Source organism: Scophthalmus maximus, chromosome 20 (assembly GCF_022379125.1).
Source record: "Scophthalmus maximus strain ysfricsl-2021 chromosome 20, ASM2237912v1, whole genome shotgun sequence".
Taxonomy (NCBI): Eukaryota; Metazoa; Chordata; class Actinopteri; order Pleuronectiformes; family Scophthalmidae; genus Scophthalmus; species Scophthalmus maximus.
This window is the reverse complement of record NC_061534.1, coordinates 4991608-5018093: the sequence shown is the minus strand read 5'-3', so window position 1 is coordinate 5018093 and position 26486 is coordinate 4991608. Positions and strand designations below refer to the sequence as shown.

General features: G+C 42.9%; 1 long non-coding RNA gene across 3 annotated transcripts in view; it reads right to left on the bottom strand.

The window, feature by feature from the left end:
* Window positions 1-26486, bottom strand: part of LOC118285180 — a 112862-nt gene that overhangs the window by 58991 nt on the left and 27385 nt on the right. Inside the window, exon 5 of one of the 3 annotated variants that reach the window (XR_004785044.2) lies at window positions 24570-24878. The exons of the other annotated variants lie outside the window; for them this stretch is intronic. This is a non-coding gene — a long non-coding RNA (uncharacterized LOC118285180). Of the gene's footprint in view, window positions 1-24569; window positions 24879-26486 lie in introns of those variants that run through there. 3 annotated transcript variants of the gene reach the window in all.

The window sequence follows — 26486 nt, the reverse complement described above, 5'->3', positions numbered from 1 at the left end:
GTCCGAGCGACGGCGATTCATGCCGTCGCCACCGCGTCTCTCGCTAATGAGACGTTTGCCTACATGCCTAATCTGCTCAGCGCTGTTTTCCACCCTGTCTTCAATGCTTAGTGCTGGTGATGCTGTGTACACACACACGCGCGCACACACACACACGACACACACGACACGCAAACAAACACAGGTTTTCCTCAACTTCATGCAGGTTGAAGACGGATGTCGCAGCTCTATGCTAATGAGCGTCGCCCGCGTCCAATCACACGCCTCGCTGATTGAAATGGCAGAGAGCTAGTCGGCCAAGGACTGGGGGGAGGGAGTTGAAGCAGTCGGATGAAGGGAACAGAAACACAGGAAACTGTTTCTGAATGTGCTGCAAAGAAAGACCTTGTAGAGTTTCTTTTTTTTTTTTTTTTTTTGTTGGAAGTCATTAGACGTGTCAGTTTTTTCCCCAACGAGCTGTGTTAATGAGCCACCTTCACTTTCGGGGAGACTGTATCAGTTACATAAAAGATTGCTTTGGATATAAATAACGGATGACAGGTCCTCTTTAGTTTAACACAGCTGCCTGCCGAACAAGGATAAGGAGAAGACAAGCCGAGACAGAATAAATATCAGGATCACGTAAGCTGCCGAGAGCCGTAAATCTTTGTCACACTGGTGCAGGTGTCAACGACTAGTTTGTCATTTGTACAGACGCATCATTCCAGGGCAAATAGGGGCTCGCACCGGGTTCGAGCAGACGGTGTGAGATATACCGGAGGAGATATCATTAATCGCTCCGGACGACAGAAAAGGAAGTTGAGGTCGGAGCATTGTGAAACACAAGACGTCACGGTGGGATCCTATTTTGATTGATTTCATTTGAGAGGCTAGTCCCTGAATCCTCAACGGGGGCTCAGTCACTATCTACAACCGGCCTGAAAAGTGGGGAAATGATAAAAATGGTGGAGGGGGGGGTGGCAGTATGGAAAGGAAGAAAGGGGGGGGGCTTGGCAAAGATGGCTTGGAGGGGGAGGGTGCGAGGGCATTGAAAAATATATGAATTTCAGTTTTCTTCTGCAGTTCTCTTCCTGACTGATGATGGATAGTACACTGCAATACATTTTTCCTACCTCACTTTTCCTCTTCTTTTCTATTTTTTTTGTTGTTGTCTTTCTTGGCGATGGGAACAAACCAGAGAACATCTTTGAAGTTTGTCCAATCCATCAGTGCCTCTGAGGGTGACTAATCTCCAACAGAGTTTTGCCAGAAACAACTTTTTGCTTAAGAGGGTTTTTTTTTTGCGTAGGCCCAAACAGTCGCTTCCTCTGATTAAATCTCCTATAATAAAACCTTCTTTACAGTTTCACTTTCACTTCCCATAAATATCTTCTTTTCCAAATATTACATTCTTTCAAAAAACACATGAATAAATAAGCACTCCTGGCACACAATATATAGGTGCATGACAACAATGGAAAATTAATTAAAAAATAAGGCATTTGTCAAGCTCGTCTGAGGAAGGAGGTGAACTTCACAAAAAAGGTAATTGGGGCAACAATTTATGTGGAAGTTATAGGATGATATTCAGTAAGAAAGTTTCCATCTTTTTACAGAAATATCAATGTGGGAACAACACAACTTTTATCATAAAATCTGACCCAATTACTTTTAATGTCAATCAAAAGTCTTTCACTGCAAATGTAAAAGTCTTTGCTCTGGGATTACAGCAATGACTTCTATGTCGTATTAAACCATTATTGCTGTAGCGCTATGATGCTTCATACAGTTTTCTGGCGCCACAGATGCCAATCTCTCAATAACTGCTCCTGGAACAGCAGGGGGGCGGCCGCAGTTGTGGTTAGAAAGACCATCTCAAAAATCCCCGTGTTGGAAAGTGTCTGTCCTGCGGCGTTACTGACGGATGCACAGTGTGAGTCAGTTTAAGTAAGACGTACAGTGAGTTTCCAGAGCGCTATCAAATCGGACAAGTCTCATGAGTCAACTTCACTGCTGTATAAAGCTGTCGTAGCGTGGTAAAATATACATGAGCTGTAGTTCATAGGTTCAAACATGTATTTGAGCTGTAAAATAGTTCATTTGCATAAAAAAAAAATCAACATGTCATTCATGATTATTCATGCATTATGGTTGGTGAAACTTACAGGATCATTAATCAGGATCCTTTTGTCAATTTTTCCTGATATTTTTGCAAAAATCTGACATCTTTGGCTCCAGTTAAATTGTCTTCACATTCATATTGTAGTTATTTTCTTAATCTGATTCTTCTGCTTAAAAAACATTTATTTTTAAAGCAACTACGGTGGATTTATTGGGCAATGGTTATTAAACATGGCTTTATTTTGGAAGGACATATTGCGCACAGAAGTGACAATAATGTTAACAAAACCTTTTAGACGGGTGGGAGATGTTTACCGAAGCTTCGCACCGCAGGTTCAGCTAAAAGAAGCAAATCAATCAGGCAATTCAGTTTGACAGTAACGACGTACCAAAACATTTTCAGTGCTGAAAATCATTGAGAAAATTGCTCTGGGCCAACAAGTGAGAAAGGAAATAATCGAAGAGGAAAAACAAATGAAGAATCCCGGCTCAGTACTTTAAATTCTTTAACTGTATTTACTGTGCAGCACAAGAGTCCATACTCTCTGATGGACTCCTCTCTCATCACAAATAAAGGAAACATTTGGTGAAACCGAAAAAGCCTGGAACAGCACGCTGGAGTAGCGGGACTCTTTTCAGCGTGTGTGTGTCCATGGTTAACGATTTGTCTTCTAGAGAGATGAAAATCCACTCGGTTGCTGAAAAACGGCCTGAACATTCTGATTCGCGAGGAATGAGTCAGCGTGCGTTTGCACTCGTTGGGCTCAATGTTGTGGCACAGACGGAGAGAGCTGGTGTGCGAAGATAGAAATCCACGCATTCTTCACGCTTCTGTTTTTCCGCCGGGGAAATTATTCACATACAACTGTTTGTTTTCAGACGTCAAACTTGTTTTTTGCGGAGTTTGACATTTTTTAATGAAAAGTGTACAAATCCAATACTGCTGTGCATCTAAAATGAAACACGACGATGTAAAGCCAATTAAAAATATTCTAAGAGGATGGAATTTGATTATACAGCCACCCTGCATTACGTCCCGCTCCGAGGGGGCGTCGTCTTGGGATGAGCTTCCTCATGCCCAAAAACCCCCGCTGGCGAAAGCAGCGTCTCTGCAATCTGACCGCGACGACCGCTCTCTCCAACCGACTGCCATTTTGTCAGATCAAATCAACTGCACATGTGAGGTGGATGTTCCCATGAAGTGAAAAATGACTAGAAGAATTTCTGTCGACCACAGTTTTTGATGACCTTCGCAAACAGCGCTCCCCCATTCCCACTCATGCTGCGGAGTAAACAGTTTAAAGCTGCAAAACAGGCTCGTGATTCAACGCAGGGCAACGGAAAAGCTTTTATGGAAAACAAGTTTAAAAAAAAAAAAACTGTAACTCTTTACACATTGTAGTATTTTGAATGGCTATAATAGCCTGCCAAGTACGCACGCTGACTCATTGAGTGGTCAGAGTCTGTGCCCGTGACGATGACTCCCAGAGGTCAGTGGGACCTTATGGACCTTCTTCAAGAAACAAAATGTTTTCACTTTCCTGGAGTATTTAGGAACCAGGATGATGTCAACGGGCACAGATGTGCTTAAGTGAATTTGAACGCATTGTTGCCTGATGTCGGGCCGCTTGAGACACATCAGCGGTGACTCTGCCGTGACTCCGGCATCGGATAGAAAGAAAAGACCCACGAGTCGTATATTTGTACATTTATACTTTACTCTGACTTTGACTAGTTTTTCTTCAGTGTTGTAGAAATCATCATCCACAAAGGGGGCGGCTACTTGTGATAGGAAAGTATTTAACTGAATGAATGGGCACATTCAGGATAGATGAGCTTTTTCATATTTGTAAATATCTTTTCAGTTACCGTTTTTAAATTACGTGTTTATCTCAGTATTTTACCCGAGTTGTCTTGTCCTAAGAATTTTCCATTGCCCAGTTTGACACAGAGTTCGTTCGTTTGCCAAATAAAAATGTGGACCGTTGGATTGGTAAATAGAAACAAATTCTAAATTTGTGGGCTAATTTCTCATTTTCGAAATTTCGGTCCGGAGCGTTTATCATGGCTCACACGTGGCAGTATGAGTCAATATAAATAGTCTGTCTCTTATTCAACCTCAACTCATACTATTTGATACTGAAATACAAAATGTAACTGAGACAAACTTGATGCAAAATGAATATTCCCATCCGTATCTCTGCAACTGTCGTGTCTCTGGTTAATCGTGGAAGGCTTTTGCTTTCGCACTCTGTCTCAAGCCCCTTCACTGTGTATTCCTGGCACGGCACAACGCTGCTCTGTTGCCGTCTCGTTGGCAGCTGTAATATTCATATTTTCTAATTGTTCCCAGTCCTATAATACCACTAACCAACACATTTATCTTTTCTTTTTTTTTGTCAGCGGCGCTTCAGAATGGAATAGCACAAATGTTGTATCTCTGTTAAAAATAAATGAATGCATTTATTTAGATTCAGCAATTTTTCTGTCAAGGCTGGAGAACTTGTGACATGTCAGGTCAACAATGCACCATTTAAGCGCTGGGAAGGCTCATGCACTCCCTTTTGCATTGGCGTGTGCAGTCGTATGTGTTTATGCGGCAGTGTGAGATCGTAAGAGTTTTATCTAAATTACTGCACAGGGAGCTGTTGCTCTGCACTATTGCTCCCCGCCTGATTTCTTTGTGTTAAGCCAGAGTGCGAGTGTGTTTGGAGTTTGACTTTCCTCTCGCCGACGAGAGCGGGGGGATTAGAAGCTCATAATAGAATAATAAAGTCTAATGGCTCTCTGGTTCGAGGTAATGTCATTTTTACGGCTCTCCGAAACACAAAGACAAAGAGAGATGGTCTCGAATAACGATTTTCTGTCCGAGGCCCACCTTGACCAAACTGAGCATATTCGGGGGGGGGGGTTGAATAAAAACATCTAATTTAGTTTGAATGCCCAAAGTGCCAAACATAGAGCATTGTGGGACGGTTTCTGGCATAGGCATTTAGATTTAAGATTTAGCGCTTCGGCCAAAAGTGAATAGTGATGGTCGCTGGAAAGCGTCCTCGGAGACGAACACACACGTCACTGCCCACAACCTGCAACCCGTGGGCCGATTGGAACGTCAATCCAATGACCCTGCGCTCAATTGTCGCAGTCTGCAACCGATCTTGTGTGCTTGTTTTGCTGCCCAGAAGTTTTCCACTACCTTTAAGTCAATTGTCAACGGTGGAGAATTAGCATCGTATTATATCGACCTCATCCATGTTTCTGTTGGACGAAGTCGTACCAAAAATTGGCATTTGAGGATGCAAAAATACAAAAGCTTCAAAGGTTTGTTGTGTTGGAAGTAGCTTTGCACCAGGCGCAATCTGCGAGGATACAAATGATTGTTGAATTGATTGAATCGCTCTCACTCGGGAAAGGAGCTGACAAGTACATGAGGCACTTATCAGTATTTTCTGCTTTCGATGTTGGTTCTTGTCAAATTCAGCTTCTCTGTCTCGTCTCATGGTCATCTCATTCACGGTCGTAATTACTCATTAAATCTGCCTTTCAAGAAAAAAAGACCAATTGTGGCGAGAGAGAATGAAGAAGAAATCTGAATTTTGGCTGAAAACGTAGCTTTCCTTAGACGTATTGTTCATTGCATGCAGCTGCTACATCCACAGGTTTTCTAAGCGCACAACTTCGCCCCTCACGGCCATACTCCAATCTTCCATTTGCCCCGCTCCCATGCTTCTTCATAAAATAATGTTGTGTCCCTGGATATTTTTTAATAACAGTTTAAATTATGTATATCTAGTTTTACAGAACGGCGTTTTCGGTTTCCCTGTGAGTCGGTGGAGTGCAGCGTGTGGAGGAGAAAGACAACAAAGGAGATATTCCTGGACGTCGGAGGGGATGATGATGATGACTACTACTTTTTCCACTTCACCCCTGCATGAGCAATGGTTGCAGCAATGCCAAATTCAAGGCAACTCCAATGTCTTGGAGAATGTAATGTCTTTGTCTGCTGAATGGGATTCTATTCAACCCTTAAGAGCAACATGGTTTAATATCTACGTATGGCTGTATGTATTTAAACAGCTTGAGTTGAGGCATAACTGCGGTGCAAATCATTTCTTCTCTGTATATAAAATGATTGAAAATTTCACGTTGGCAACTTTGTCCTGGCAGCATACAGGCCCACGATCTTCACCTCCCCTACTTATTTTGTGCTACACTGTAAAAAAATTTTTTAAAAAAAATGAACGGCAGAGTTGGATGATGGGACATGGTAAAATATCTCTGCATGTTTTTGTTTTCCATTTACATTGTAGCAATGCAATCTGTCAATCATTATACCTCAAAAATTATATCTGTACAGCCAGATTTCAACCAATCATTTTGCCCTAAAAGAACATAAAGGCATCAACAGACAAGCCCAAACCCTTAACTTTAATAATGAACACTGCTTTCACAAAATGTGGAAAGAAAAACAATAAAAACACACAAAAAAATCAAGGGCCTTACAAAAATTAAAAGATTTTGTGTGCTAATGTAAACAGTCTGTAATGAATAAGCCTCCCCAAGCCAAATGCAAACGCTAAATGGTTTCATAACAATTCAATTCAATTCAATTCAATTCAATTTAATTTGTATAGCGCCGTATCACAACATACATTGTCTCAAGGCTCTTTACATAGTGAGGATAACAGACTTGCTTATTTGTGAAATGCTACTTTGAGGCTTAGATAAATGGAGTTAACCAGGGGGGAGTGTTTCTTTTTGGGATTTATAAACGGAAAATTGGAGGAATATGAGGAAATGACAGCATAGGAGCCAAGAACAAAGGCCGATAAGGAGAGGGATCGACGATTGATGTTGAGCGAAGCGCTCTGTTAAGCCAATGTAGTTACTGAGAGTGACGCCTGAGTTACATTAAACGAAGAATGGACAGCAAGCGTTATCTGCATACATGGGTTTAACAAATCAAAATTTCTAGATTTGTTCTTCATTATAATTCATCTTTTTATTGTCTGACACTATTTTACAGCATGACTTATTATGAATTATTATAGTGTGATCTACTTTCTCAACTCCATTTGCAACTCCTGCACTCCGTACATGAGATGAATTATTCCTTGATCCATTATCATCAGCACAGTGACACAAGATCAACACATAATCGTAGTTACTGTACATGGTGGGTTTCCTAGAAGTAACACCATTGTTGATTGAGGAGAGGCATATACTGCATGAAATAAAATTGCAAATTTGAATGTATTCATTGCCTTAATTAAATGTGTGTTATTTATTTCTTATGTGAACTGTCGTTTTGAAGCCTCCAGTTTAGTAATTTGGCCATCTTGGTTTTTCTCATAGAGAGTTGCCCTCTGCTGGTCATTCGAGAGAATACAGGTTTTAGGGCCACTTTGGCTTCACTTTCTGCACCCAGTGAATACGTCTAGTTTTATATACTGTATGTACTTTTGTACTAAAACAAGTCCAAAACCTGCAGTACATTCTTATTCTTGTTTTTTTTTACAGTTGTAGTCAAGACTTCAATATATGCAAAAGAAACGTCCCACACGTATATTCCGGCATTAAACAACAAAAAGCTAAAGACACCAATGTTAATGTTCAACACTTGAAATGGACAAATGTGCTAACATTTTATTCATTACTATTATTATTGTATTATTATTATCCACACTGGCAGCATGGCTCTCTGAATGGCAATGTATGTACAGTATTTGGCACTCTGCGTTTCAGGATCATGAAAGAACGGGTGAATTTCAGAGGAGTATACTAAGAAAATGCACAAAAAGCATTTTTTCTAACCACAAGAGAGCATGAATAAAATGCCTCAATCAATGCTGGTGCTATTTTTATTATTCATTATGCACCCCGCCCGTGTTTCGCCTCGCTCCCATATTGTTACAGCCCAGGAGGTGAACATCATGCCGCGCAGAGCTTCTGTTAAAACTGTTATGAAACTAATCAATGCCTGAGATAAGGTGGGGGGGAACACTCCAGACTCGGGTATTTATCAGGGCTGCGTGCGGTGTGTCCTGGAAGAAAAATACTTTGGCGGAATCCAGCCTGAGCTGCACTGTTTAGCGGTGAGACAGCTGGGGATTTTCTCCTGTAGGCCCGAAGATACACTTCCTTGAAAAATATTGATGTTTGATACCTTGAGGGGCCTGTTGGAATGTAGTGGCATTCCACTTTTCATTTCCAAACAGCACTTGCGTTGTTTTCTTCTGTCAATAAAAGCCGAGGAGGCCCCGCACTTGCAATATTAACGCTTTGACAAGACCTTACAAGAGGACGATTGACAAGAGCTGTGAGAAAACAGAACCCTCGGTGGGGGGGTTGGCCAGAAGAGGGCAAGACTAAAGAGCTCATATCGTTAATACAAACATAAAAAGCTAAAACAGAGGGTTAGATTTTCCCCACTGGCGTTTTGTTCTCCCACAGACGGAGTCCTCCCCCTCCCATGGCGTACAGTACTTAGCAATATGCAAATGCGCGCCATGTTAGAATTGGGGATCTTGTTTCATGTCACCCCCCCCCCCCCCTGCTCATTCTTCTGTTTCCGGTCTGTCTGTGCACTGTCAAGAAAAGCAATTTCCATCAACCACCTGCTGGTGTTGCTCCCACCACCAACAGGGTCCGGACTCCAGGGGATCATGTCATGTCTCTTATCTTCATGTGGGTCTAATGAACAGGCTTCACACTGATGGCGTCCTCCTCTGTTGTAGCCAACCTCAATAAATATTGTTTATCCCTGCCCACGGAATAGCTTTACACCAAATGGAAGCAAAAGGCAAAAATATTACACACTCAGAGCGGTGTAGCAGCCAGTCTGGATTTCATACTTAAAGCTACAGTGTGTAATATTTAGAAGAATTTAATATATTGTCCATAACTATGTGTTCATATATATATATATATTATCACCTGCAACAAAGAACCACGTTTTTTTCGCCAACTTCGAATGAGTTAAATATAGTTACATGAGGTGGACCCGACCTCTGTGTGCGTCGGCATGTTGGCTACGTCGTGTGGAAGAAGGTTGTTGGACAAAATGGTCCAGAGTGCGTCACATTCGCGTTGAATTATCAGCACTGCCGGAAAACAGGGGATGGAATTAGAGGCGCGCAACCATAAAGTGTCCCCTGTCGGGTGCTCAGGTGCTTGCGGTTTGTAACTCTACTACCAGATGCCGCCAGAAAAGTACAAAAATTACAAACTAGGGCTTTGCTGCCACGATTGGTGATTTAGACCATAACATAATTTGCAATTCATGTTTAACAACTAATACAATTTAAAACGCATTAGAGTAAATATCTCAACAGCCTCCCTTGCATGTTCTTGTGTGTAAACACTCTAAATTAAATTGCGGTTCACCGCCGCAGTTCATCATAGATCGGGTTATTCACTGTACTTGTCAGGCTGCACGGTGCAGTTATGTTTCATTTGCGAAGTATGCACCTATGTACAGAGAAACATACACAGTACAAGTGTGTGTCTGTGTGTCTGTGTGTGTGTGTGTGTGTGTGTGTGTGTGTGTGTGTGTGTGTGTGTGCGTGCGTGCGTGCGTGCGTGCGTGCGTGCGTGCGTGCGTGCGTGCGTGCGTGTGTGCGTGTGTGCGTGTGGGTGGTGTAATGGGCAGAGCGAGATAATTCTCAGTGAGATTAGAGAGAGAGAGTCACCTTATTGGCTGATTAATAATGTAGAAAATGGAGAGCGTTGGCTGCTCATTAAACATTTAGTCTACAGACACACACACACACACACACACACACACACACACATGCATATGGAACACCACACATACATTCAACAACACGTCGCACATTAAACATTTAGTCTCGACCGAGCGCGTCCCCGTCACAGACCCCATATCCCTCCATTCGGAAACAAAATTAATTTGCGTTTATGAAGACGTATGTGCAGATGAAAAAAGCAAGACGGAACAAGGCCCCAATGCACTCATTCATGGGATGCATCATAGGTGTAAAATACTTAAGTCAATTTCACCATGGCAGCGTGAGTGATCCAACTGTGGATGGAACAGAAAACCCTTCTGCCTTGAGTCTAAGGAATTATTGATGGCATGGTTTGCTGAGTTTGCTGCTAATAGTGGAAAAAAAATGGAGAAGACGTTGTCTAATGGACAATCATTCAATAATGATTGAGATATGTGTTATGGCCACTATTAAGAAAAGTTATTAGTATTTTCAGAGAGTGAATAATAATCTGCCGACTCTTTAGTGCATACTCACTGCCCAATCACACTAAACTAAAATTCTATCCAATGGTTAGCCGCTTCAAAAGGGTGAATACATGAAGAACAAAACTCAGTCAATAGGTCAAATATTACTGAATAATATGAATGAATGAGTGAATTTGACTATTTTTGTATTTTGTCTTTTAGTGAGAATTTATTGCAGAGGGAGTTTTTGGGAATTAACTGACAATAAACAACAATGTACCATGTTTGTGGGAATGAAGCGATGCCCAGTGCAATGATGTGGTTTCTAATCCTTTTTTGGAAAACTCTGATGAATTTGATGTTGATTGTGTTTTGTTGACATTAAGATACATCTAAAATATAACCAGACACATCATTTAATAAATGATGACAATGGTTTGCACATGAAGACAGATGATATCCATAAAAACGTGTCATTCTGATTCGGGGGGGGGGGGGGGGGGGGGGGGGCAAGGAGCAGTGTGTAACATAATGGGCGATGTTCATGGATCAATTCCAATTTACAATTTTATGCCTTTAAGCCTAAGCCCGTGTCCACTCGCTGACTTATCTGCCCGGAGGAAATACACCATTAAATTCAGCCGCTCCACACTCCGAGGGTCCGGGGGGGGGGCTCCGTGTGGAATTGTATCAGAGAGAGTATGAGAGAAACTAATAAACGTGTTTGTGATCAACTGGGAGCTTTTCATCCAAATGGATAGAAGCTGAGCTTTGCCCCCAAAAGGGTCTTTTTTTTCTCCAATCACTCACAGCTAATTTCTCCATAATCATCTTTTTCTCTTAATGAACAGAGACACACGAAATATTGACCATGGTTATTCATTTTTCATTGGCTGACCACTTGGTGCCGCCCCCTGGCTACGACACCTCGACAGCTCACCTCCTGACTCCCGCTGTTGTTCCTGAGGTTAATCTCCTTCATTCCGACGCAATTTCTCCTTTGTGTTCAGAGACTCTTCCCGGCAGCTATTTGTATCGATGAAGTCAACCTGACGTGCACTTTAAAATCGGCCAATAGCAAGCGCTTCATGTCCGCGTGCGCGCGTGTTGAATGAAATGCCGAACAAGGCGCTGCAACCCCCGCAGGCCACGGGGGAGCGAAAGCCATAATTCTTTGGCTCCATTCCTCCCCGTCTCGCTTCCTCCCTCATTATTATTGATGCTGAAACGCTCCTCAACGGGGTTGTTCACTGGTCACTGCAGCGGGAATGGAGGTGGGGAAAAAATGGTTGGTTAGGAGGGAGGAAGAGAAAAAGAGAATAAGATGGAAGAGTACATGCCATTACAAGCTTTGTTGCTCTCAAACGGTTTAGCACACACAGTTAAAGGAGCTGGAGGTGAAAATGGTTCAATTCCTCCCTCATGCCACTTTTCTTCCCATCTGTCCCCTCGCTTAATTCCCCCATCTCCTCCACTTTAAATTTCCTCGTGACTTCCATTTTCTCACCTATCCGTCTCACATGCTCTGCTACTCGTCTCTCTCTCTCTCCTCCGCCGAGCCTTTAATTCTTCTGTCCCCCTTCTCGTCCAGCTACGTCTCTGGCTACACGCACTTCGGTTTCCCAGGCCCCCTCTTCGCCGTTCCGGCGCCCCCCCGCGTTATTCCGTTAAGTCATTTTATTCACCATCGGCTTGTTGTGAGTATGTCAGAGAAGGAACTTATTTTTCTTTAAGCTGTGACCCAAAAGACAAATGTCGCATGGCTCCTTGTAGGATTGTTCTCACAACTTCACGTGTTGGCCAACTCTTGTCTTCGGCTTCTGTGCCGCAAAGCTACAGCACAGCACCCGCCAACACGCAGTTGTGCAGACAAGGGACACTTGGCAGCACCAGACACTTTCCGCCGACCCCCAAAAAAAACCAACGGTGCGCAAACTCGCGCAATGCTCAAAGGTCAATACTTTACTGCAGCCTGTGGGAGTTTTTGTGACACAGTTTGTGGGTGTAACAGCCAAACAAAAATATGCATATCACTGGATGAATATGAAGAAATGCCCATGCTTAAAAATATGACAGGGAAATTCAAATCAAGATAAAAATAAACGTCGCTTTGGAATCCACTTTTGGGGGAATGGTGGCCAACTTTAAAGGAGAAAATCACATATATAAAATGCTAAAACGTATGAATGCAGGTTGGGATTTGAAGCCGTTTGCAATTTCACATAGAGTATTAACTTAAAAGGCAGACATCTCAACGTGCTCGCGAAAACTGAGTGCAGCAAGTCCCTAGTTGCTGCATGTCACATCCCATCTCTCCCAACTGTCTCTGTCCAATGACGTCAAAACGCCCAGACAAAATCTTTCACAGCTTCTGAAAGTACCAATGACTTAACATTAAAGTGCATGACATTAAGTCAGTGTTGAGAAAAGTATATATTTTTTCTGTCTTAGATGCATTTTTGGATTTTTGGATTTCTATGATGTAAGAATCAGACAGATGGAATAAAAAAAAAATACTTAAATCCTCTCTACCTTTATTATTTCTCTGTAGAAATAATGTAAATCTAAAGTTTCCTATTTTAAGGTTCAACATGTCGAAAATGTAACTCTAAAGGTTTGAGTTTTGATGTGGAAAAAAATAGCAAAATTGGGCTTTGTATTATTATTTAGAATATAAGCTTACTAGTCCAACGTAAGGCAGGTTTGTGTGCCATGGTCAAAAAGCTCAGGGCTCATCCTCCTTTCACTACGTATGTGCATATGAAATACGACATTGCAGAACATCTACTCTTATGCATCTTTTAATATTCGACTATGATGAACGAGAGGAAGAACCATGACTAGAAGCTGAAAGGTCAGTCCAAGAAGATTCCTAATTATGTTTTTCCGATAGTGCCTCAGTTGGAAAAAGTAAATAGTTTGAACTTTATTTTTCAAAGCCAGCATCTGATCACATACTGTGCCACAGAACTGAGGACATCTTAAATAAGCATGAGGAATATGGCCAATGCTTTCATCCCGAAAACTGCTGTAGCTTATGTGATGAATCCTTTTTTTTTTTTTAATCAAAAATGATTTAAAGCCTTAAAATATTCCAAGTCCCTTTATTTAATGCAGGCCCTCACTTGTCCAGCCAATGTGTCCACGCTAATGACATTCATGTAGAGACGCACTTTTCTTTGACTTCCAGTCTTTTGTTACATTTTTTTCTTTTTTTTTTACAGGAATATGGATTAAGAAGCAATCATAACGCCATGCACATATGCCACGGAGTATTGCTCTGTGCCACCACGTCACACATACAGTGAGTCAAAAACTGAGGAGAAAAAGGGAAAATCTGCCTGGACCATGTCTCCTGACCTTTTAAGAGCAACGCAGACAGAAAATCAAAGAGGGCTCAGTATCATTAGTAATTCCCCAAGACCAGGCAAAGGGATAACATGCTAATGCATACCAATATAATACGAGCCACTTTGCCATCTTATCTCAGATATATTGCTTTGAACCTGAAATTCACTCGAGAGATAAACATCAAATCCTCCGGTATGCTTCATGTTTCCTAATGTGGATGAACAAGTTCAAGAGGCGGAATGAAGGAGACAGTGAGAGGACGGAAGGAAAGAAAAATACAGAGGAACAAAAGGGAAACTGCAAAGCTGGCTGAGCAAGGACCAGAGCACGGGGAGGAACACACACACAGATGCGAAGACAAGTGATGAAAATATATAAAAGAAATCCAGTATTTTTTCATTTCCTGGCTTCGCTGGCTTTCAATTTCAGTCATTAATTTAAAAAAACTTCTTTGTTGTTTCCATTTGAGTCACTTCGAAAGCAACAGTGGACTTCTCTGTTTCTTTTCTCCGCGGAAGTGTGATGCTCTCCACATGGAAAATTCAAACTTTTCTTGCTGGTGATTCCCTTATTAAGGCATTACTATGATATTGCCCTTCGTCAGTGAGCTGCAGGTGACTCTTGGCAACAGGTTGCACAGAAATGAGGCTCTGTGCACATCTGATTCGATGTAGGTACAGAGAAACATAATAAGCAAAAAAAAAATGGAAATTGTGAAGAAAAAACAAAAACCACATAACAAAAAACAGAGACAGACAGGAAGGGGCAGGCAACACGAGAGCCGACCCTTTCATTTGTAATGTGAGTTATCTGCCGAGTGGGGCAGCCGATGTGATGAGTCGCGACGGGAAACAATTCTACTGACGCTGCGTCCAAAGCTGTCACTCGCCAACTCACTACTTAATGTGAGCGGTGGCTCAACAATGTGTCACACCTTGCAATCAAATAGCAGCGCGGCTGTTTTTTTATTTCACCAATAATGTCCTTTTTCCACACGACCGTTCCCGGGAGGGCTGGATGATCACTCCCTGCACGACACTGCGCACAACAGTGAAAATACGGCCGCATATGCATCACAGCTGAACTGTCCGCCTTCATCCCAATGTCCCGTCCTCATGTCTGCCTTCGTGGACCGCCGGACCTCGTCCCTTGTGGACTGGTTTTTTTCGAGCCCTCTGTGAACCAGAACTCCGGAATCCTTCAGACTCGTCTCCGGGGGGAATAACCTCCAATTTATAGCACTGCAATGCTAACACTGCGAGTGTAGGAGGGGCGTCAACACTTTTAATACACATTTTTATATGCACTTTTTTTTTGGGAGGGGGGGGGGGGGGTGTTTCTTTCTTAATAGCATCCATTCAATTTATAATTTAATTTATGGCCACTGATAAAGTTGTAGTCACATTTCAAGGTCATTCGGTGGATGCTTAACTTAATTTAATGTCTTACTTCATGGAGGTTTTATACTTACTTGGCCACTTTTTTTAAAATCTCGTAGTGTGTCAAAAACTAACAGAAAAAGGAGACATTAACATTACGAGCCACCGTGTGCAGATAGGTAATAAAAAGCCACCAAATTTAATACACTCCAAACACAGGCTGTAACGGCACAACAAGCGGATGAAGTTAAAGGTAAGACGAATCATAAACCAAGCGATAGGAGAGAAAAAAAAATCGGCTCGGCCTGCAGTATCGAATGTGTAAAAACCATCAAATATAAATCATTATTATCATTTCACAGTAAAGTATTATACTGCAGACCCAATAGAAAGCCAATGCATCAAATCTCTGCTGTAGACAAGTGTTCTCGCGGTAAAGTAACACACACACACACACACACACACACGCCCACACAAACCCATTCACATGCATTAGGCCACAGCCTTGATTCAACCCCTGCTGCTGCCTCCCTCGCCAGCAGGCGACGGTGTTTATACATTGATTAATATGGCTCCTCGTGTAATATACTCCGGGGCGTCCCACAGCAGGCTGCGCTTTGGTCACACTCCGCAGTGTGTGAGGCTTTTATGGGCATGTTGGTGTGTGTATGTGCTTTTATATTTACACTGATTAATAGGTTGGTGGCCGTAATATACCCCCCGGCACACACACACACGCACACGCACACACACACACACACACACACACACACACACACACACACAGTACACTTGTCATCAGTGAAAAAACGTCCTTGTGTGTGTGTGTGTGTGTGTGTGTGTTTATGCTGAACACTTTAGGGGTCAAAGCAGCTGTGTACTCATTAACCAGGCACAGTGTTGAGTCGATTTACCGTGGCAACAGTATCACCGGAGTTCCAGCGGGTCTTCAGCACTATCACCGGGTTAGAGGATTAAAGAGAAACACCTACTCGGTGCATGCGTCTATATTTTTACGGCTACAGGCAAAGTTAGGAGGGATTTACGGATCGTTCCTGACTAACACCCAGGGATGGAAGGTAATATTTGTATGAACTTCTACTAAGACATCCGTGTCAGGAACATGTAAACATTGGTTATCTTTAGTTGTTGAACAAATTAGTAGTGTGTTGCTTTTTCTAGTGAAGACAGTATCTTTGGATTGGTGACACGTTGTTTATTAATGGGGAAAAAATAGTCTTAGTAGAGTTAATATTGTTATTGTTGAACCCCCTTTTACTGTACCTGAGTGAGTCAGAGTTGGATTCCTGCTTTGTTTTCTTGTTATCGATTTCAATCGACTGTCATATCATATCAAACGTAATAACAGCACAGACATGATTCAGAGCTACACATAATATCATGATTATGTTAAAATACATGAGTTTAAATAGCATCACTGATGCTTAGTTCTAAAATCCAAAATATGGGTCACTGTACAATAAGTCACATGAAATTTTTTAAATCGAAAATTAAAATTAATATCATCCGCCTCGGAAAATATGCAACAAAATTCACCCCAAAGTTCATACCTCAGTCCGTATGTCTGTGAGTTTCTCTCATATTATTTCCTTCTCCATAAATAAAAGAGGAGTCTGAACATTTTCATGTCATCTAAATGTTTTACTGGTCACACCATCCTTCATTCCTGTACCATTTCCGAGTCGCTAAACGCTGCCACACAGTTCTCTCTGTTCTATTTAGAGCAGGATGTATTAATTTGCCGAGACCGATGAATCACAGAGGGGAGGACCGGCGGTGTGTGAAGGAGAGCGGCGCTGGGACGGAGAGGATCCCGTTGCGGGTCAACATTTACTCCAGAATGATGTCGGCTTCTGCTGATGATTGTCAGACGTCGAGCTGGAAGCTGATTGGCCGGGACCAACAGACACATGGCGAAGGTTAACCCACTTTTTTTTCCCCCCGGTTTATAAAATATGCTGCTTATTAGCATTGTAAACTGACACTTTCTGCAGTTTCTTTTCTTTGACCTTGCTATATCTTCATCAGAGTTACCTCTACTGCCCCATATCTAGGACGTGTCGACTCATCTCAGCCTTTGTGACGGCTCCGTTCAGGTGTCAGAGATCTAATTACATCCTAAATGAGGGGTGCCCAGGCTAAAAGGGGGGCATTTATTGAGGTTAATGACTTTTTTTTTTTTTTGATTGCAGTCCAAGAGAACCCGTCACCCTGTTAGCCGGTGCAGTGACATGTTAACCCCCGACTCCTACACACCCCCGGCCACAAAGAACCCATTTAGATTGGCGAATATATTTTGAGGGGGGAAAAGTAATTGCTAACTTTTGATTCAGCAGTAATAGTAGTAGTCATTTTTTATTATTACTTTCTCCCTGGAGACCGGGGTTTGAATCCCTTAATTAACCATGAGCAGGACATTTACCTTATAACGGCACTATTATTGAGATACAGTACAAACTAATGAGAAGTAACTTCCCTGTCCTTCAAATAGATATTAATAACCTGTGCTTGCAATAACAGAAGGTCATCTCTAATATCTGTTTATGTGTCCAATGATAGCATGTGGATATGATATGATATGATAATAGGTGCAGGGGATTTGCTGTGGTCAGTTGTATTTTTTCTCATATCCTGTCTTGATATGAGCTTGTAAAAAAACAACAAACAAAATCCTCGACAAATATGAGGTTCCCCTCTGCTCTTAAGAGTACCATATGGTTAATAGGTGATAATATGTCAGTGTTTGTTTCACAGCTCGTTCAACTAATGCGGGTGTAAAGAAAAGAACTTCTAGCACGTTTCCAAGCAATCGGGATTCTCGACGCACAACTTTCCATCGTATGTTGTGATCCGTGCGAGAGAGGGAGGAACTGAGGCCAGCACCCGAGCGAAACTTGTTAAAGTACCGATTCTGACAGCAGATACAGAAATCCTTTGACCCTCATACACTGATGTGAACGATGAAATGATACCCTGGGGAGATTCTTTAGAAGTTGCACAAGACTTTCTTTTTTTCCCCTCCTTCTTGTTCCGTCTTGACGAATCCGGTCTGTGAATTAAAATCTATAATTCCACCGATGGGTAGCGAAAACATTCTCACCCCTCCTGACCTCCGGCTTAGTGCACTCACTCGCTCTTCCCCCTGTCATCCATCCGCCAGTTTAACAAACCAGCCCCGTCTTCTTTTGTTTTTCTTCTTTTTTTTTTCAGTGGCTATACCGATTATCCCCTGAGGGTCACAAGGGGGCTGGAGCCAATCCCAGCTGACACTGGCGGAAAGAAGCGTGTGCTCGCTTCTCCGAAACATGAGTTACTTCCCCGTTGTTTCAATGCGTTTCCTTTGGAGTGAATTCTGTTGGTGCTACTCGGACACATGCTCAGAGATGAACCCGGGGTCAGAGGGTGTTGCGGGTCTCTGATCATCAGACACCCTCGCCCGGGCGACCCAGCCGAGGGGGGGGGGCTTGTGTCCAAGTAGTGTGCGGATCCGCCTCGCGGATGTTTTTCTTTTCTTCTTATTTATGGCTTTCCTGTTCTGCGGCCCTTTCCCTCCAAAGGAGTCACCAAGTTTTAGCTGTGAGACATGACTAGACTTCCATGTTGTGTGTGTTTGTTGCTACTGTCGTCTTGACATCTCGCGGGGTGGGGGGAAAAAAGGCTGTTCTGAACCGACGGGTCTCTCCGAGATAACGCCCTGTCAGAAATTGGTAGATCAGTCCGTCTTCCAAAGAACGATTTGAAAATGGCACACGGCGATCCAAAGCGAGGCTTAATGTGTCACGTTGGCTTCCTGTGATTTAGCAGTCACTCCAAGTGATTCCCATCGCTCAGGCGGCGCGATCCTTCATCGTATCAATTAATCCTAAAGTCGCTTGAGGGGAGACTTTGATGTATGGCATATAAAAATAACGACTCCCAGGTCGGTGACGTGCCGCTCCTGTTGCTTTGTGTGTGTTTTTCCAAAGCAAAGTGGACACAGGGGGGGGGGGGGGGTTATCATATAACTACAACATTCTGGATGGGTGTAATTGTATAAATATATCGGGTGGCATTTCAGCGGAGAAACTTTGGGAACGTAATAAGACATGTCAGTAATACAGACCTAATAATCATCTCCGCACTCTGCTGTACATGTGTGTGTGTGTCCATGAAGGAGGATGTTTGGGCACACGATGAAGTTATTTCATTATTATCATTTATCCATTATTTTGATGGCCCGGCAAATGACAGACGGCAGTTGTAGAATGAGTGGGGGGACACAAGCGAGACAAACAAAACCAAAGAAGACTAATGAATCAACAAGTTTAAAAAACATTACAAGTATCCTTGAAATATTCGTAAGAAGGCCCTTGAAAGCAGCAAGTGAGATACATTTATCCATTTTCAGGTTTATTTTTTAAATAAATTACAGTCATCAGCAGCAGTACAGTGGAATGACCACAGGCCAAATGATATATGTGATTTACAGGCCCTTTGCTCTGAGGACTGTGTTGTACTACTGTAATTTAAAGTGGGGGAGGGTATGCAAGATGTTTTATAGTGTGCACAGAGAAAACCATTTGACCAGAGAGCACAGAAGGCACTGGTATGTATTGAAAGGGGGCAAAATCTTAAATCAGGGACAAAAGATTGTTGATTGTTGGGCCCAAGCTCCGGGAAAATTGATTTCACTTTTTATTTTTTATAACAAAAACCGTAGAAGCTTTCAGGCATATATGAGAATTAAATTGTGAAGAGCTGGAATAAAAATGTATTGATTTAGTTCCATTCATTCTATGAAACGCGGGGAAGGCGTTGTGGGAGTGAGGTCGTCACCTGTGGACTGATTTCTTGAAACAAGACGCGCGGAGTGGGAGGCGAAAGTTTCTTGCTTCAGGTTTAGCGAATAAGCAACAATGAGTGGAACGCTGCGCTGGTATGAGATTTAGGATGCGAACTGGTGAGATTGGCCGGGAATCGGTGTCCCCAGTTTTTAAAGTCAAACACGGACGGGCAGAGGACGCGGGACGGTCACAATCAAATGAGTGAAGCTGCTGACGGAGGAACCAACAAGAACAAGCTGATACAGCTCTGTAAGAGACCAGCAGTTAAATAGAGATCTCACTCTCTGTGTCTTTTCCCCTCAGCATTATTCCCCGCATAAATCCACTTTATGCTCTCTCTCTCTCTCTCTCTCTCTCTCTCTAGTTCCACTGGAAACTATTTACACCACCAGCGGAAGATTGAAATTGGTCATTTTCCTCTTTATTTGTGTCTTAAATCAAAGCAATGGGAAAGGAAAACAACAACAACAACTGAGGGTTAGCCACGTGACATTTGGAACGTAATAATAAGGGCTGTAATTTAACAAATTGTACTGTACATGCAGGCACACACATTTTTCACATCTTTGACTGTCTCTTAAAAAAAAAACCACGCATCGGTGGTATTAAAGGGAAAGAAATGATGGTAAAATGATGAAAACAATGAATTGATCAACATTCTCCTAGGAACTGTGATGCGTGATCTATCAAGTTCATCCACCCCTCCTTCCTCTTTCTGCCCCAAAGTTGTGGATTTTGCTTGTCGATCTGCACACAACAATTTGAACTGATTGGGGCATATAGTTAAGAAAGGCACACATGTGTAAATAAGGTCCTACCATACGTCAGGACAGAAACCAAACCGGTTTTTATCCTGATCTCTCATTCCTGTTGGGTTTTGCTGCCACCAGAGTTACATACGTCATGACATATTTAACATGCAATGCATTCACGTTTAGCCTTAACACCTTTTCGAATGCGCTATAGTTTTATGATGTCCATTATTTCAGTGCCATTACAGCTCAAATGGACTATAAAATCAAATGATATTCCTGCACAGTTATGCTTGATGTTCTCACTGCGAGCGCGCACACACACACATTATACATTATGTGACATCCTGTTTTGCATTAACAGGGATGCTGAGGCCGTAGTACGACACATTCCCTTCAACTTTCATACTTATTTACCGAAAGAAAAAGAAAAACTGTAAAAACATTAGTAAAACTATGACAAAATATGTTCATTTTTGTCAAGTTAATAATTCTCTTCACTTTGATTCCTCAGCGCTGAAGTCCTTTGACAAATTTAATTTCAATTGTGTACATGTAAGTTTGTATGAGTTAAAGTGTGTGTGTTAAAAACATAACTCTGTAATATGACCAAGAGGGAGAAAGGCAGAAAAAAGGAAAAGAAAGGAAGAAAATGTAGATATTGGAAAGAAGAATGTAAAAAAAAACAACTAGGAAAGACTGAGCTAAACTTAAAAACTGTGGAGGAGGAAGAGGAAAACAATTATGATAAATTATAGCCCTAAAGTATTTGAGGGGAGGAAGAGAAAGAAGCAGAGACAAACAGTAAGAGGAGGAAGAGGAGGTAGAAAAAGTCATCATCTCATTTACCATGTTGAAATTTTTTTTGTTTTGTTTTCATAGATGACTCGAGTGCCTCTGGTGCACATGAATATTGTGTGTGTGTGTGTGTGTGTGTGTGTGTGCGCATGCACATCTCTCCCCAGAGCAAAATGAGAAAATACTTATTTTCTCCCTCTTTGTGTTCATTCCCCCGCTCTCTCTCTCTCTCTCTCACCCTCCTCTTCCATGACCATTTTTTAATATTATTTTTTATTGCATTTTTTTCTCTCCATGGTACATTATGGCAGCATATAATAAGTAAAGGGAGTGACACAATATAAGAAGCATGGCTGAGAGAGAGGAAGAAGGAGAAAGAAAGGTGGAGACGAAAACAGAACTGCATGCTTGCACCCCAGAGCAAATCAAACATTTTTATTCTAATTTATAGGTTTTTATTTTGACATTGTGCTGTTTTGCGCTCCTCGCGAGTCAAATTTGCCCCAGAAAGAGTCGGGTTCAGTCCGATTGTGGGAAAGGTGGGCATGTTATCTGGGCCAGCAGCAGCAGCAGCAGCAGCCGAGTCGGGGATTGGTCATGGTTTATGGTTTCTTGGCAAAACACCTCTGACACACAGTATTATTGCCATAAACGCTACATACTGTACTCAAAAAGTATGTCCACGCCCAATTTTTATGACATTATGCGACTGCTGCACGTCTCATTTCCCGAAAAAAACATGGATTTTGGCACACCTCCGTAACAGGCCCCGTTATTCTGGCAAGCTTTTTTCGTCAAGATTTCGGAACCCGGCTCAAGAGCTTTAGCGAGGTCAGGAACCGATGTAGGGCAAATAAGACCAGGCTTCAGTTGTGTCAAAGACGTTGGACGGGTTGGAGTTTAGTTTGCTCCCCACAGAACTCTGAAAATGATTTCCTCATGGACCTGCGTTTGCGGCTTCTGTCATTGTTGCCTCCCTTCGCTGCGTTTTGTTCAACCACGTCCCTTGAAAAATGCCTGACTATGTTCACTAGTTAGATGCCATCTGCATTTTGTCCGATTTTTAATTTCTTCTCTGCTGGAAACAGCTATCGTCTGAGAACGCTGTTAGTCAAAACTGTAATTCTTGGGTCACAACAATGAGCTTGAATAGGGTAGGTCTTTCCAAGCTTCACACACAGTTTGTCCCCTTCTTCTCTCAGATTCGCTCATGCGCCATCAGATTAGATGGGAAGCGTCTCTGTGAACTTTTCAGCGTCGGCTCTCTCCGCAGATGCCATCTGGGGTTTAAAAAATCCGGGACACGCGATGACAGCGAGAGGCCTCGTCCCCGAGCGACTCCTGCGTCGTCTGGACTGCGTCTTCTGGGTCATCGTTCAGCTGCAGAGGTGAAACCGCTGTGGAGAGCGGTGCCTGCCTTCGGTCGGGCCACTCTCACTCCCTGAAGGCCCGGTGGAGTGAAGCCGAGATAGACGTCTTCACGGCAAGTGTTCGCGTCTATGCAGGGGACTTCTGCCGCCTTCTCGTGGGGCCCCTTCTCGTGCGCCTGCTCAGTTTGGCCGGACGGTCAAATCAAGAGAGTCCAAAAAGAGGCCAAGTGGAAACCTATTGAGGCCTGCAAGCTTTCATTGTGTGAATCGATTTCCCTGCCTCGATTCATACCTTGCAATTATGTTAGTAATTTGCCAAAGGTTTCCAAGGACCTGTTTTCACTTCCTCATGAATCCACAACGTAAAAAGGAAAAAAAAAAAAGCGCAATAAGCGCGCGTGTGAATTCTCTCACTGTACACGTTGTCCTACCATCCATTGACGTCCTCTGCTGTAAAGCAACTCGCGGAATCCGGCTGCTGTCGTGAGAACACGTGATCTGCAGGCCTTAAGGTTTAAATGTTTCGAACCGTGTTTCAAAACGGTTTTCAAACTGGGAGACAAAGGGAAGACGAAAGTGTGGAGAGAGAGCAAGAAACAACCGGAGATGGTTCGAGCACAAACACTCAAGTGTGTGGCCCTTGAACCGCGCCCACACACGCACGCGCCGTGTGTTCAAGGATTACAAATGGAAGGAAAAAGATAAGAGGTAGATTGATATTGCCGCCATTGGATGTGTGATGAGTACGTGGTTTTTTTTTTTTCTTCTCTTCTTTTCTTTCTGAAGACCGCAAAGACGGCAAGCCCATTTGGAGACGACAGGAGCGGTTGAGATGTAGTCACTTGATGGAAGGATAATCACAGTTTATACCGAGGAGGGGGGGGGGGGGTAAAAGGACTCGCGGTTGCGTGAGTGGCGAATATGGCACATGCATGCATGTAATATATCTATATATGTGTGTGCACGTGTGTTTTTCTGCAGTTGCACAGGGAATAGCGATTATGATTTCTATATTCTTCCTACGTGTGTGCTCGTAGCTGTCCCATTTAGATGCTTACGCAGAAACACAAATGAATTAATGCACACACACACTTGTTGTTTTGACAAGAAGGCATTTGCGCATACTGCCGTGTCCTCTGTGGAAAACCAACAAACCACCCGGAGAGGATTGACAACATGGTACTTAGTCACCGTTAATGTATCATTACGTCAATGATAAAAAATGAAATGATAATGGTGGAGAAAAAAAACCCCATCTATTTAATTGTATATCATCGTGAATAGAAGGGACATGTTTCTCATGAGTTAACGCTTCATATTAAATGTAATTCTTTTGGACGGAATAATAAATTCGGATGGCTACATGGAGCAGCGGTGTGGTGAGACGATACCTTCCATTTCATAACAGCAGAGCTTATGTTTTCATTCTAATAGCTTTTGGACGAAGCCTTGATTATTATCAGCCACTTGAATCGGTGTAATTATAGAATATATTATCCCCTGATTACGGGTGGTACAATGCACTTTTATTGGATCACAATGGCTTTATTATGTCCTGCAGGGGCTTGACAGAGTTTGCAGCTCATGATAATGTGTCTCGTGGAAACACTGAAGCACGACGTGTGGATTTAATTTAGGTTGAATCCACACGTTGGTGCCTTGCTCAAGGACATGTCAGGATGGAGCCGGTGTGCGCACGTGGTGGTGGAGGCAGGAATTTGGAGGAATCACTGTCAACTAGTGGCCAAAGGTGATTCTTCAGAATGCAAATCAGTGGTCCCGGACCTGTTCATAATATCCTGGGGCTTTCAAAAACAACTAAAACATTTACGTCTCGTCTAATTTCATTACGAGAAGTTTATTAGTTGAATGAATAAAGCTGAGCAGCAGAGATAATCAATCTCCTGAAAGCAGAGGCCAAATACATCCGAGACATGGGGCGGCTGTGGAACGGGAGGTATAGAGAGGTCGACCACGAAGCGGATGGTCGGAGGTTCGATGCCCATTTCCCCCAGTCGGCATTGCCATGTGTCCTCGGGCAAGATGCTTATCCCTGATTTGCCTCCGACGGCTCTTCTGACCACGTATGACTGTGAAAGAAAATGCATGGTAATATGTGTATGATATGAATGGGTGAATGTGACTTGTACTGTAAAAGCGCGTTGTGCGGTCAATGAGATTAGAAAAGCGCCATATAAATACAGTCCATTCATCATTTACATAATCCTCTCTGAAAAAAATGCTTTTTGAAATATACATTTTTGTTGTAAATGTTAATGTATCCGTCTATGACGAACTGGAATGTCTGTTGTCATATCGTCTCAATAGTATTCCAATTCTTTACGAAGCTTTCGTCAAAATTCACTTGAATTTGCAGATATATGGAAATATATGCAGTTTTAGGAAGGAATCCAAAAGTCCTGTCTAGACGGTAGAATTAAATATATCTGCGCCCTGTGAGTTTGGCTACGAGACGGCTACCGGAGGGAAGGGAGGAAAGCACGAGGACTAATGACAGGACATGAGAAAGCGGGACAAAGAATGGAGGCAGAATGGGCTTTTATAAATTATAGAAAAGGAAGAAGAATGGCAGTACCCTCGGAGATGTTCTCAAACATGAAAAATATCGCCGCTAATTTTTTCTCTCCACCTTCTTTTCAATTTTTCTGACCCAGTTCCACTCCGTTCTGTCTCGCAAATGAGCGAAAAAAGGCGAGCGCGGGGGAGAAATGAGGTGTGAAGACAGCCATTTAACTCGACGGCTCCCATCTGACTTAATGGACTGAATAACTGGCAACTTGACTAACTTACTGTATATTGGCTGATTTGGCTGAACGGCGGCACGGTGTGACGATTCTTCCGCCCTGGCCGACGAACAAAGCGGTAAATGTCTCTTAACTTTCCTGGCACGCCGTTGCTCGGTGTGTTTGACTGAATTACTGCCGCGGGCGGCTCTCTGGAGCACAAATTAGTCATTGGTTTAATTTTTCTTGACTGAATGACTTTGCAGCACTTGGCAGGGTTGGTTTGACCGGCGCGTTCACACACGGCTAATGGTGTGATCAGGTGAAGCTCTCCGATTGTCACCACCTTTCCTTTCCAGCGCCATCCCCTCATTAATCCTCATTCCTCCCCTTTTTCTCCAATTTCTACTCCATGCATGACAACAGTAATGAACCCCCGCATTCTAAAATGGGATATTGGGGCGGGGGGGGTTAAGTAAACTCCTGAATGATCACACAAATTAGTTTACCTCTTTCTCTGAAACTTCCCGTTTTAACTTCCACACTGGCGGTTCTCCCATATACAGTAAATGCACACTTTAGCTGCTGATGTAAACGCTTCTTTTATTTATTTATTTGTACTTTTTATGGGGATGGACATTAAAGGGGAGCAAGGGATCATGATTGCACTCTGTGAAATTGAACATGAATCACTTTCTGCCGAGTGGCTCCTTTCACGGCACTTTCGGGCCGGAGAGGGGGAGGGAGCCAACTGTGGACACAGCGACGCATCCCTCGTGTACAGACACACATACGGAGCTGCTGGCGTCGAGGTATAGCGAAGGAACTACGCACGCCATAGGAGCAGGCAGTGTGTGTGTGCACACTGGGCTGTAAAGTTCTGTACAACCCCACAGCCCCGGTGCTGCCACGGGGGCCTCGGGCCTCAATTATATTCAAATGGAACAGGTCCAC